The sequence below is a fragment of the Malaclemys terrapin genome, chromosome 4 (assembly GCF_027887155.1).
Source record: "Malaclemys terrapin pileata isolate rMalTer1 chromosome 4, rMalTer1.hap1, whole genome shotgun sequence".
Taxonomy (NCBI): domain Eukaryota; kingdom Metazoa; phylum Chordata; order Testudines; family Emydidae; genus Malaclemys; species Malaclemys terrapin.
The window spans coordinates 25,062,777-25,075,158 of NC_071508.1; the positions used below are offsets into that span (position 1 = coordinate 25,062,777).

Below are 12,382 nucleotides of genomic sequence, written 5' to 3' on the forward strand. Positions count from 1 at the left end.
CTTTCCACAGACTTCAGTGGGAGTTGGGGCAGACCCTGAGCACTTAGACCAGATTTTCAAGCATGTCCACAGATTCAGGGTGGCTCAGTTCCCCGGGCCACAGTAAGTAGGCCTGATTTGCAGAGATGCTGAGCATTCACAGCCCCCATTGGCTTCTGCTGCACTTATAGGCGCTTCATGCTTCTGAAAATCAGGCACCAAGGTGGTCACCGCTTTAGAAAACATTGACCTTTGGACTCCCTGTGCCAGAGTTTCCCCCTCTGCAAACCAGGACTAGTGATATTGATCTGACCTCCTGCTGATTGTGAAGTTGTGAGGTTTAGTGCATTCGTGGTTTGCCAACGGCTATGAGCGCCTCTGCTACCGGAGCAAAGCTGTGTTGTCTCTCGGTGACATGATTTGTCAGTTGTGCCAGATGTGGTTCTGGGACTTAGCTAAAACCCAGGAAGGAAGTGTTCTTAGGACTGTGTCTGTTGGGGGTAATGACTTGCCCATGGAGGGAGCTACCCTAATCTCCAAACATTTGTCTGGGAACAAAGGGGAAGAAATTCCAAACCTGGTGACTGTTAAGAATGTTAGTTTATCTGCTGGGGAAGAGTTTGTCTCCAATCTTCTGTCTGAGGAGCAGACAGAATGTGCCTCTCAGTTTATGCTTATTGAGGGTATGTCAGTTGTCTCAGAAGTTGTTCTGGACTCAAGTGAAACCCAGAAAGATGCTCAGGAAGATGTTTCTCTAGAGCAACCCCTCGCTGAAAAGGGAAAGGACAAAATTTCTGGGGAAAATGAATTATTGCCTAAAAGTGCTTCTGAAGGAGTAAAACCTCAGACTAGCTTTTGCAAGCAGTTTGCTGCAACTGAAGGGTGTGGAAGTGGGTTGATTGAGTTAGCTCAGAGTGAATCCTTGCCTGCAGCAAGCAACAGTGTAGGTGCTGAGGAATTTGGTTCAGTTTCTAGCTGCCAAAGTTTCTCAACTGTGTATGAATCCACTGACTTTGTTTTAGAAAAATCCAGGGTGGAAGCCATCCCTGCTAAAACCAACACTGCCTCTGTCACTGCTAAGCAGCTCTTTACACACACCTGGGATGGCTGCAGCTCTGTTGTGAATCGGGCCAGCCCCAGTGTGTGTCAGGTAGAAATCCTGAATGGGAGAAATGGAAAACCCTGGCGGAAATGTTTTCATTCTTCACAGCTCAAAGAATGGAAGGACAAACCACCTGACCCTCTAGACTGTCTTCTCCATCCTGTCGGCCACCCTTCTTGGCCAGCAAGAAGGAACGGCTTTGAGCCGTTGGCAAATATGCATCGAGTGGGCTGGTCAGTGCCTACCTCAATGTTGAGACAGGAAAATGCCAGAAAAGTCCTTAACTTATTATGGCCATCCTCACATAGGTCGCTGCCTCATGTTCACCCTGTAATATTGGTCCCAGTCTCTCCCAGTATATACGGGGGGAGTGTGGGAAGTTTTTGTCTCTTCTCCCCTCACAGGTCCCGTACACGAGCCATGACATCTCACCGGTGCACCAGCACCCTGCTGTTCAGAGGTGTCTGAAGTCTGATGCTGTCCAGGCTCTATGCTGTATCTGTGATCCCTCTGAACCTCTGGAGGTGCCTGCCAGCTGGAGCCCAGAAAGTAAAATTGCTGTGCCACATGTATGGATTCTATGGGACTGGGAGCAACCCCCTGGCCCTGCAGCATCGCTACCAGTTCTACGCTGTTGGCAACTCCTCGGGTTGCCCCTGGAAAAGCATTGCCAATTGTACTCAGAGTGCCACCGGAGAGTCACTCAATTTTTGTTATGACACTAAGACCACTCCAGACTCCACCCCATTCTTCTGTAAGCTGTTGTGGTCTCAAACAGGACGTACACCCTCAAACACACCCAGTGACAGCCTCCTGGGTGCCGGAAGGTGCAGGGTAGCCCTGGTTTCCTCCGCTGTTTGGGGAACAACCATGCCCCTACCTGTCATTATTGTCATTGGAACTCAGACACCTCTGTTACCTGGAGAGGAACTGCAGCTGTCTCTGATCACACTAGCAGGCAAGAATATCACACGGTTCCTCATAAACTGGGAACTGCTGAACTGGACTTTAGCTGGACATGACCTGACTCAGCAAGGTCCCCCAGACTGGGTAGTTCCATTAAAGGGGCACACATTGTGACAAGCTCATGCCAGCAATTTGGTTTAAATTCACATTGCACCTGCATGTGCTCCCTTGATTGGAACTAGCCATAAGGGTTGGGATGAATGGGTAACCTGGGAATAAGTCTCAGTGTTCCTTAGATGTTATCCAGGAAGAGGGGTCTGTTATTGTCTATGTTGGTAAAGCGTGTGTGTGTGTGTGTGTGTAAGGACAAGATGTAATATTGTATTAATTAATGGACATTGGGTCCAACCCAGGGTGCCTTATGTTAATCGCTGTTTCTATAATGTAACCACCATTGTTAGTTGTGATATTAAGTTTACTGTGCCTATATGAACTGTACAACATTTAAATGCCTATCCTGAGCTCTACAAGGAGGTTTCCCTCATTTCACTGGGAATGGGTCTCATTGCCATTAAGGTAAAAACACAGGCCATCACTCTTGGTGGGGGATTTTGCTTGGGTGGAGCCCCAGTGCAACAGGTCTTTTGAATATCATGCTTCACCCCATTGTGGTGATCATTGGTTCCCAAATTATACTAGCAATTGGTCTGCTTCTGCTGGTTTATTGGATACAACCACTGATGCGGCAGCTGCAATGGATGGAAGATCAGACCCGGTACCACGGAGCAAGGATGTGATGTGGATACTCGCTCAGCGCAAGCACCCCATCAACGGGGGGACTTGATACCAGACACCTCTGTGTTCCTGGGGAACCAGGGTGCAGTATCCAGCCTGACTCATGAAAGACCCCCCCCCGCCTCTGCTTAAACCAAAACCCATCGGAGGAAGAAAACTTGCAGAGAGCAGTGAAGGGCATTGGGAGACACACCTAGACCCCTCCTGACAAGGGTGACAAGATTAAGACATCTCTATTAGCATACAGAATGGAGAGCAGAGACAACTCCTCTAGCCTCATCTGCATGAAAGATGGGACAGGAAGACATGTCAATTTACATCCAGAATGGAGAACAGAGAACCACACTGAATTCTGGGACCAGAAAAAGCAGGGAAGCACTGCATCCTGGGAATCTCTGCTCCAGATGCTAATGAACCTACGCCTGCACACACACCCAGCTCAGCAGTTATCAGACCAATTCTAGTAATGAATCCTTAATTGATATCCAAATACTGAAGCAGCCTAGTTGTATTGTGAGCTCCCTGGAAGAAAACACCACCCATAGCCCAGAGTGATCAGCTCCTATTGTCTAGTCTAAAGAAAACCCTTGAGTCATCAGCTTACCTATAAACAAATCTAGTGTTCTCCCTTAAACCATTGTATTTTCTCTACAAAAATCCCTACTCACCCTCTAGTCAGGGTTCTGATGCTTAGATCCAAACTATGCATCAGTTCCACTGGAACTCCATCATCTCCTCACTGATCGTGCTGGGGACTCTGCCTGCCTCTTGCCCTCAGGACCCTCAGTTACCACCATCATCTGGGAACCCCGACCAGTTCAAGCTTCAGGGAGCGGTGAGACACCCCCCCCCCCTCTCTCTCTCTCTCTCTCTCTCGCTCTGTTTTCCTGTCTACTTTAGGTATTAGCCTTTAATCATGTATGTTATGTTGGTTTAGCTCTCCTGGTGTAGTTATCACTATTGTTCAATAAATAACTTCTATGGTTAAGTTGGTTGCTTCTCTCTCTCTTGCTGAACTTTACTCGTTTGTGTTTTTAGCTTCCCACATTCACTCTACAGCAACGCTTCTTTTACCTATGCTAAAGATCCCTGCAGCGCCCAAAATACTGTAGGGTTTGCTCATCAAGTAGGTTACTGCCAGTACAATTGTGTTGGGGGAGTGGGGATAGGGACGTGCTGAATTTGGGCCGCATAAGGGTAACAGCTTGAAAGTGCTGCTTGACCCAGTCCATGGAGCCCAGGGGCATATAAGGAGAGAGAGCTTGAAAGTGCTGCTTTTTCCAGCCCAGTGAGCCCAGAGACATATAAAGGGTCAGCTTGACAGTGCTGATTGACCCGGTCCGCTCAGACTTGCTCTGTTAATGTAAGTGTGGGTGTGTGGGTGTTCATCCAGTTCTGGGGTGGGAGTAACCCAGCCTTAGGGACCCTAGGTCCTGCAAGATAGCTCCATTGGGAGGGGACTTGCAGAAGGGAGAAGTAGAGCTCCATATGTAAACACAAGTGACACAAGCAGTACATTGACAGGATTACAGAACCCCCTTCCCCAGAGGAGTAACCCGAATAAATGAGCATACCCCAAAGTAATGGGCACATCTGGTAACAATTGGCACCAACGGCCAAGGGACGGGGTGGATTTTCCATCTCTTGATGTTGTCCAATCAGGCCTGGGTGCCTTCTGGAAGACATGCTTTAGCCAAACACAAGTTATTGGACTCAGTACAAGAGTAACTGCAATTCTCTGGGCAGTGATTCCCAACTAGGGATCTGCAGCCCCCTGGGTAGCCGTGAGCAGGTTTCAAGGGGATCTGCCCCAGGCGGCGGGACTCGGGGGAGGGAGCGCTACCTCCGCCCTTTTACTCACCTCAGCGGGCCACCCAGCCTGTGGGTCAGTACCAGCAACGCGTTTCACACCAAGTAAGTAAAAAAAAAAAATCTGTTTTTTTATTTTTGTACCTCTGTGGCACAGGTGGGCCGAGGAGTTTTTATAGCATGTTGTGGGGGCCTCAGAAAGAAAAAAGTTGTGAACTCATGATATAGAGGAGGTCAGACTAGGTCAGAGGTTCTCAAACTGGGGGTCGGGACCCCTCAGGAGGTCGCGAGGTTATTACATGGGGGGTTGCGAGCTGTCAGCCTCCATCCCAAACCCTGCTTCGCCTCCAGCATTTAGAATGGTGTTAAATATATATAAAAAGTGTTTTTAATTTATAAGGGGGGTCACACTCAGAGACTTGCTATCTGAAAGGGGTCACCGGTACAAAAGTTTGAGAACCACTGGACTGGGTAATCTAATGGTCCCCTCTGACTTTAAAGGCTATGGAAGTATGAAACTCTGAACCTTTCTGTTCTAATAGGACTCAAGAGACAGCACGCGTGCCCCCCACTTTGCCCCTGCCTTGGAGGGGCTGATCTCGCTGCAGCTGGGAGCTACAAAATTAACTTTCAACTTTCACTTGGCTTTAAGTTCCTTCCCCTGCTTGGCTGGGCACAGGAGGGAGAACTGATTCTTGTCCCTTCACTTTCAGTCTTGTTCAGAATCGAAAGTTGGCCTTTGTCTTTGGCCCACTTCCAGCTGGGAGGCTCCTGCTGGCACCTAGGGGGTGGCTGGTTCAGGAGAAAAGAGAAGCTCTGTAAGGTGTATAACGCAGGGTGGTGTAGGTGGCCTGGCTTCTTATCAGCTGTAGAATTGTACTGCCCTCTGGTGTTAGCATGTCCCGTTTAGGCACCGAAACTAAGAGCCAGATTTTCATGTGCTCAGTGCTTGGCTCTTCTGAAAATCTGACCCAGTCGTGTCTGCTGAGCCCTAGAAAATCTGGTCCTAGGAATCTCTGTCTAACTTTAAAAAAGACACTTCCTGGCCTCACTTGAATGTTAACGAGAAAGACTGGGGGCCGTTCTCCTTCACCTTACACCTTGTGTAAATCATTCAGACTCACGCACAGTGGGCAAACGATGCAAGCAAAGCAGCCTGCCAGCAGTTTATACTGACTTTCTGCTCACTTAGCCCTGGTGTAAGTGACCACGCATGGTGCAGGGAAATGGAGAATCAGACCCATTCTCTTCTTGAATTTTTACACAAATAATAGTATTTTGCCCACCTAGAACACCTTCCTTCTCAGGTCCTCACAGCACTTTTGAGAGTATTGAAGGAATCCTCTCGACTCCCTCTTCCCCCCCTTTCATCCCCCTCAGTCTCTGCCCCATTCCTCCCCCCCGCGCCATATTCTCCCCTTCCCCCGACTCCTCCCCCCTCTTGCTCCCATTCCCGTCCCCTCCCTTCCCCCCGGCCTCCGCCCCTCCCGCACTAGCCCGGACCCCACCCCCTTGGTTCCGACCCGGCGGGGCTGCGAGCGGAGCCACTGGCGCCCGGTTCGGTTCGGGCTGTGCCGGTTCCGGTTCCGGTCCCGGCCCCGGCCCTGGAGCAAGGGGACGGGGCGGGGATGCTGCTCTCCAAGATCAATTCGCTGGCCCACCTGTGCTCTGGGTCCGGCGGGGAGCTGCACCCGGCCAAGCTACAGCCAGGTGAGGCCCAGTTCGGTTCGGATCGACAGCAGGTGGTGGCTCCGGAGTGGGGTGCCCCGGAGTCGTCCGGGTTCAGTTCGGGAGGAGCCCCGTCCTGCTGGGCATTGGGGAGGTTCGGTTCGAGATGGGTAGGTTCAGAGAGGAGTCTGGTTCGGTTCGGGGGAGGGATGTGGGTCTGGTCCGGTTTGGGGGGGTTCGGTCTGAGGAGGGCTGGGGGGTCTGATCCAGTTTGGTCTGGGGAGGGATGTGAGGCTGGTTCAGTTCGGGGAGGGAGGTCGTTCTGAGGAGGGATGTGGGGTTGCTGTGGTTTGGAGGGTTGGCCAGGTCTTTTGAGGACACAGCTGGTTCTGATCCCGGTGTCTCTGCCTCTCTGCCTGCAGGGAAGGACAAGGAGCCCCTGGAGAAGCTGTACCAGGTGGGCCCACTGCTGGGCAGTGGTGGCTTTGGTTCTGTCTACTCAGGCACCCGCCTGTCGGACGGCGCCCCGGTGAGTAGAGCCTGGACAGTGACCCCCACCCCCACCCCTGCAGCCCGCTCCCCATGCACGCTGCTCTATTGATCTCCACCTTTGCATCCCTTACCCAGTTACATCTCCTTTGCTGTGCCCTGGCATAACCACCATCTTGCATCCCTTCCATTGGTCCCTTGTTTGCCTCCCCTCTTTCTGGGGTTGCCTGACCTGATTCTGATTGTCTGTCTGGTTCTGTTTGTGTTCTAGGTAGCCATCAAGCACATGGCCCGGGACTGGATTTCTGACTGGGGAGAGCTGGTAAGTGTCTAGGGCAGGAATATCTGCTGTGGCTCTGCATTGCATGGTCATGGCTCTGTAGTTAAGGTTGCAGCCGGTGTCGTAAGTAGCTCTTGACTTTGTGGGTCGATTTGCCTGCCTCTGATGGAGATCTCCTTTCTCTCTCTGTGCAGCCTGGCGGGAGCAGAGTGCCCATGGAGATCCTGCTCCTGAAGAAAGTGGGCTCAGGCTTCCGCGGGGTCATTCGGCTCTTGGACTGGTTTGAGAGACCGGACAGCTTTGTCTTGGTTTTGGAGCGACCGGATCCTGTGCAGGACCTGTTTGACTTCATCACGGAGCGGGGTGCTCTCCCTGACGAGCTGGCCCGCAGCTTTTTCCGCCAGGTCCTGGAGGCGGTTCGGCACTGTCATAGCTGTGGGTATCGCACCGGGATATCAAGGACGAGAACATCCTGATTGATCTCAACAGCGGGGAACTGAAACTGATAGATTTTGGGTCTGGGGCATTACTCAAGGACACAGTGTACACTGATTTTGATGGTGAGTGTCTATTTCCATCCCCTTCTATTTTATCTGCGTAGGGAAGGAAGCCAGGGAAATTCCTCTCTGAAATGGGTTGTTCCTGCCTGTAAACGTTCAGTAACTTCCCAGCCAGGGAATGTTTTGTTCCCTCCTCCCCCTGCCATTGTCATTTGCTAAATATACTGTTGTATGATCTGCAGCTTTGATACCATTGGGGTTTTCCTCCCTGCCTTGTATCCAAAAAGCATTTCACAAATGTGTTTGCCCTTTTGTTGGGTGTTAACCGCAGGCACTGGTGGTAGCTGCCCATGTCACACAGGGGGCAGCGGGGGGGCACAGGGCAGAAATTGGGTGTGAACTCACCAGCATCAATCTTTGGAGTCCCTGTTAGCAATGAGAGGAGAAAGTTGGACTCTGGTTCCAATGGTTTGGTTTTCTCTAGGTCCATCGTATTTGTAGCATTTCAGGAGGGATCTGGCTGGTATTCCACCCTCCTGGGGTGGTGCAAACAGGATCTGCCGCACCTCATAGATGGGGAAAGATTGAGTTAAACCTGTCTGCAGCCATGGCTGCTTAGATGCTGGATCCTAACCTAATCTAGCAGCTAGAATGCAGGGGGAGGGGATGTTTTGCCCCCGCCGCCCCAAGGATAAAGAAGAGGGCTCTTGTACAGTTTCTTTCTGTGAGGCTGGATGGACATCCAGTGTGGGGAGTGGATCAAGAGGAGAAGCTGCTGTCTCCGCCATCTCGCTAAATTATTCATTTCATTGGAAAGTTGTGTTTTGTCACGGGATGAATGTTGTGAAATAGGATCTGCGGGAGATCTGCTTACAGCTGGCTCCCTTTCCTCTGCTGCCCAAAGGCACCTGAGTCAAATCTTTGGGGAGGGGGGAGCTCCAGACCCAGGGAGGAGTGTTTGACCTTGGAGCAGGGGTGCAGGGATCTGCGTGGGGGACAAATAACCAGAGCTGCCTTGTGCTGCTGGCGGCAGACATTCTTTCTGACCGGGAAGGCATATTCCGGGTAGGGCCGTTGAGTTTAAAAAAAAAAAATTAAAAAATCACAGTTTGTTGTTGAGGGTTTGTTTTGCTTCTGCCGGGCTGCATTTTTTGTTTTTAATTTAACAGTTGATGACAAGGGACAGGTTTGCACCTTCTCTTCTGCGGAACTTCCCAAGCTACTGGTGCCCCCTGGTGGCACATCAGGTTATTTTTTACAACCCAAAGTTTGTAAACAACAGTCACGTGGCAGGAACCAGACTGAGCTCTGACCTCAGTCTCCTCTTCCTGCCAGAAGGGAAGAGATCAAATACAACAAAGGCAAAGGGCGTAAGCATCTGCAGAGGCCAGAAGCAGGGTGGAATCTGAGTTCCTGCCTTACTTGATGTCTTGCCAGTAGACTTTTTTGATGTCTTATGGGCACATCCATGAGTGTCCCTGACCTGCTGAGTCCTGGAATATGAACTGAGCGAGGACCAGGGAATTAGCAAGAACGGTTCGCTTGGGGAAACTGGCTGTGGAGGGGGAGGGAAGGTACTGATTTGAATAGCTGTCTTATTCACTGTGTCACCGTGTTCTGAGTGCCTTCAGTTGCGATCTGGGCTGTGCTGGGGGAAATACTTGAATCTTCCTACACCTCTGCTTCTCCAAGATTTACCTGGGTTTATTTTATAGTCCCCTTTTTAAGGAACAGGTCAGAAGCAGCCACGGGTGAAACCAATGCACCCTGGCTAGTTGTTTCCGAGGTATGCTGTTAATGGGAACTTTCCTTCCTCAGCTCTTTGCTTTGAGCCTCAGAAGCCAGAGCGTCCTCACAGATGCACAAACAATGCAACCCAATAGAGCTGTAAATGTGTACAGAATTATACAGGAGCGAAGCGGTTAAGTTGAAGGGCTTGATTTGTGCCATGTCCGTCATTGATCACTAGTATCATGTAGACAGCAGCTACAGTGGCCCCGGCCTTGGGGGTCATGCCACAGAACCCCACTGGACACAAGATGATCATCATGTTTTCTCCACAGGCAACGTCGCTGGCCAAGGAAACCGAAGGAGCGTCGCAGAGTAGAAAGGCAGAAAGGCAAGATAGGAGAGACATTGGTGGGGTTTCTGTTAGGGATTAAGTGCAGTGCATCTGGTCACCCTGGCTGAGCTCAGAGTCGGAATCATTGTCAAGTGTGTTATCAGCATCACAGCAAAGGAGGGATTTGCAGGACAAGGAGCGGGTTTGTGGGGGTTTCCAGGGAGCTGTTGTGTTAATGTCAAAGGATGAATGGCCCCAGACAGTCACAGGTGTGAACATGAGCCTGTCACCACCCCAGGTCTGGGGTCCAGAGACCTCGGCCTGCTTAGTCCCATGGCAAATGCACTCAAAAGTTCACGCCAAAGGCTGGGAATTATTGATCAGGGGACACAAGAGAAACAGGTTCAAACCCAAACCCGAAAGCCTTCTGTGATTGACGCGGAGTGGTTCTGCAGGAGAAACGATCCAATGTATCACAGGGCATTGGCTAGTTTCGCTTATTCTGTCCCTCTTAGCAGACAGGAAAGGGTTCATTCTGTAGCCGGATTGCTGTGAATGGGGGTCACTTTCCTAGCTGTTGACCCAAGAGACCGATGCAGAAGGAGGAGAAGAGACAGGGTAGTAAAGGTGGGGCAGTACGGCTTTCCACCACCTTCTCAGGATACAAGTCACTGGCTGATACCTGGGTTGGCAGGTCGGCCTCCTCCCAGCTCACTTCCCCAGGCTGGGGTGTCATCTGGCTGGTCTGGTCCCTCTCCTTCGCTGGCAGGGCAGAGCCGGGGGGGGACTGTCTTCTCCTGTCATGCTGGTGTTGGGCCGTGCTGATGGTCTCACATCAGGTGAAAAGCCGAGAGAGAGAGAGAGAAAGAGAGAGGACAGGAGGAAGATGGTGGGGGGTAAAAAGGAACACACCGGGAAGGGGAAAGCCAAGCAGGTTCTCACCTGTATTAGGTGTGGTCCTCGCTGTCCAGCAGCGACGGGCCGGTGTCCTCACTGGCGGGCTGCTGCGGATGTCCAGATGATCGAGACTCGCCAACCAAGGGCAGAGCGTCTGCGGTGTCTCTGTTAGCACAAGAGAGCTCCTGCCACGCCGGCTGGGGCCATGCTACAAAGCACAAGGGCCCATGCAGCAGAGCTTTTAATGCCCCTGCAGTGCAGACATGGTTTGGCCTCATTTGCAGGATCCCTTGCCTGGAAAATGTTAGCTGGGAGTCAGTTTCTCCATCACGTCTCTGGGAGGAGAATCCAACCTGCGCTTGTGTAGCACGTTTCACACGGCCCCAGCCGTCTCCTCCTGCTGGGCTTGGGGTGGGTTTGATTTCTGGGCCCATTTCCAACCCAGGCCCCTCACAATGACCCAATCTCCTGAGACCCCCTCAGAGCTCTCCCCCTTTGCCTCCCTGACAGGGCTGGAGTCGTTTAGCCAGCAGCTCCTGTAGATCAATCTCTGATAATTTTCATATGTCTTTACATTGTGCCTCTTCATATAACCTTGTGGTGGGTCTACCCACGTGTGACCTCTGTTTTCATGGAACTTTGTATCAAAGCCTCATTTAGAAACTTTGCATTGCCCTTGGTAATATTATAGCCCCTAAGGATAGAATAAGATAAAAGAAAAATTTCTGTTTGCTAGCAGTAGAACAAGAGCTCTTCCCCCCACCCCCACTCTTAATCAATTGCCCTGTTGAATGAATGAGGTGTGGATGAGCAAGGCATGGAAGGCAGCACCTCCAGACAGCCTCAACTGTTGGAGAGGGGCTGGGAGCCAGACCCAAGGACAATAAAACGTGTCAAGTGGGCTCATTAAAGACAAGCAGACATACTGACGGCCTCGGGGGTTAGAAGCAAGCACCTTCTTTTGAAAACACCCTCTTTGCAGCATTGGGACAACACTCAAAAAAAAGCAGCACAAAGGACCAATGGACACAGACACAGAGTTTGAATCCGGTATAGATTTGCATAAGAGGAAAGCTGCTATAAAAGTGAGGTGTCTTGCAGAGGACCCCGGGTCTCGTCTTGTCAACATGGGAGCATCAATCCGGATCGGCAGAAGCCCGGCTCCACCCCCTCCCCCATCTAACTCACCTGGCCAGTGAAGTTAAGGGGAGCAACTAATTGGTAACAACAAGACGGAGTGTGTTTGTGTGTGTGTGTGAGTGTAAGTGTAATATATTATATGCATATGATACAGTGTTAATGAATACATGTATTACTAATAAATGTGGTGTTTTGCCTTATTCCCCCTGAAAAGATCCTGTGCAGTACTTTAAGTACAACACTACCTGCCGTTGCTGCGGCATCCAGGCCAGGACGCAGGAAGAGACACCAGAGAGAACCACTGGGTCTGGCTGTGTCCAGCAGCCTCAGTGGAGGGTCTCCTGTGTATCCATGACAGGCCAGCCCGGTCTCTCCCCTGCCCCGAGGGACACAGCAGTGCTGGGCAGTTGGCACCGATAGGTGAGTGTCGGCTTAGACTTGAGCTAGGCCTGAACCAAGAGCTGATCCCAGGCATGTAGAGAGTGGGAAGCTTTTTCCTCCCTGCTGACCAGCACAGTGGGGAATGCACTAGACCGGGCTGGAGGCCAGCGACCCCCTGAGCCACCCATCGCCCACCTCCCCCACTGAACCGCAGCCAGTCCCCAGGGCACGGGACACCTAGGCACAGAGCCAGCGCTTTGATGCCCCTGGGTGGAGGTTGATTCCCTTGGTCACATGAGCCCAGTGAGGCGCTGGGAGGCCCTGACAAAGCCCCATTGTGGGGCAGGAAGTGGGAACAGCCTGTCAGGTGGGGG

At 51.5% G+C, this 12,382-nt stretch overlaps 1 pseudogene; it reads left to right on the forward strand.

Moving 5' to 3' along the window:
* The first annotated feature begins 6,215 nt into the window (after nucleotides 1-6,215).
* On the forward strand, nucleotides 6,216-11,840 carry LOC128837035 (serine/threonine-protein kinase pim-1-like; annotated as a pseudogene).
* The last annotated feature ends 542 nt before the right edge of the window (nucleotides 11,841-12,382 follow it).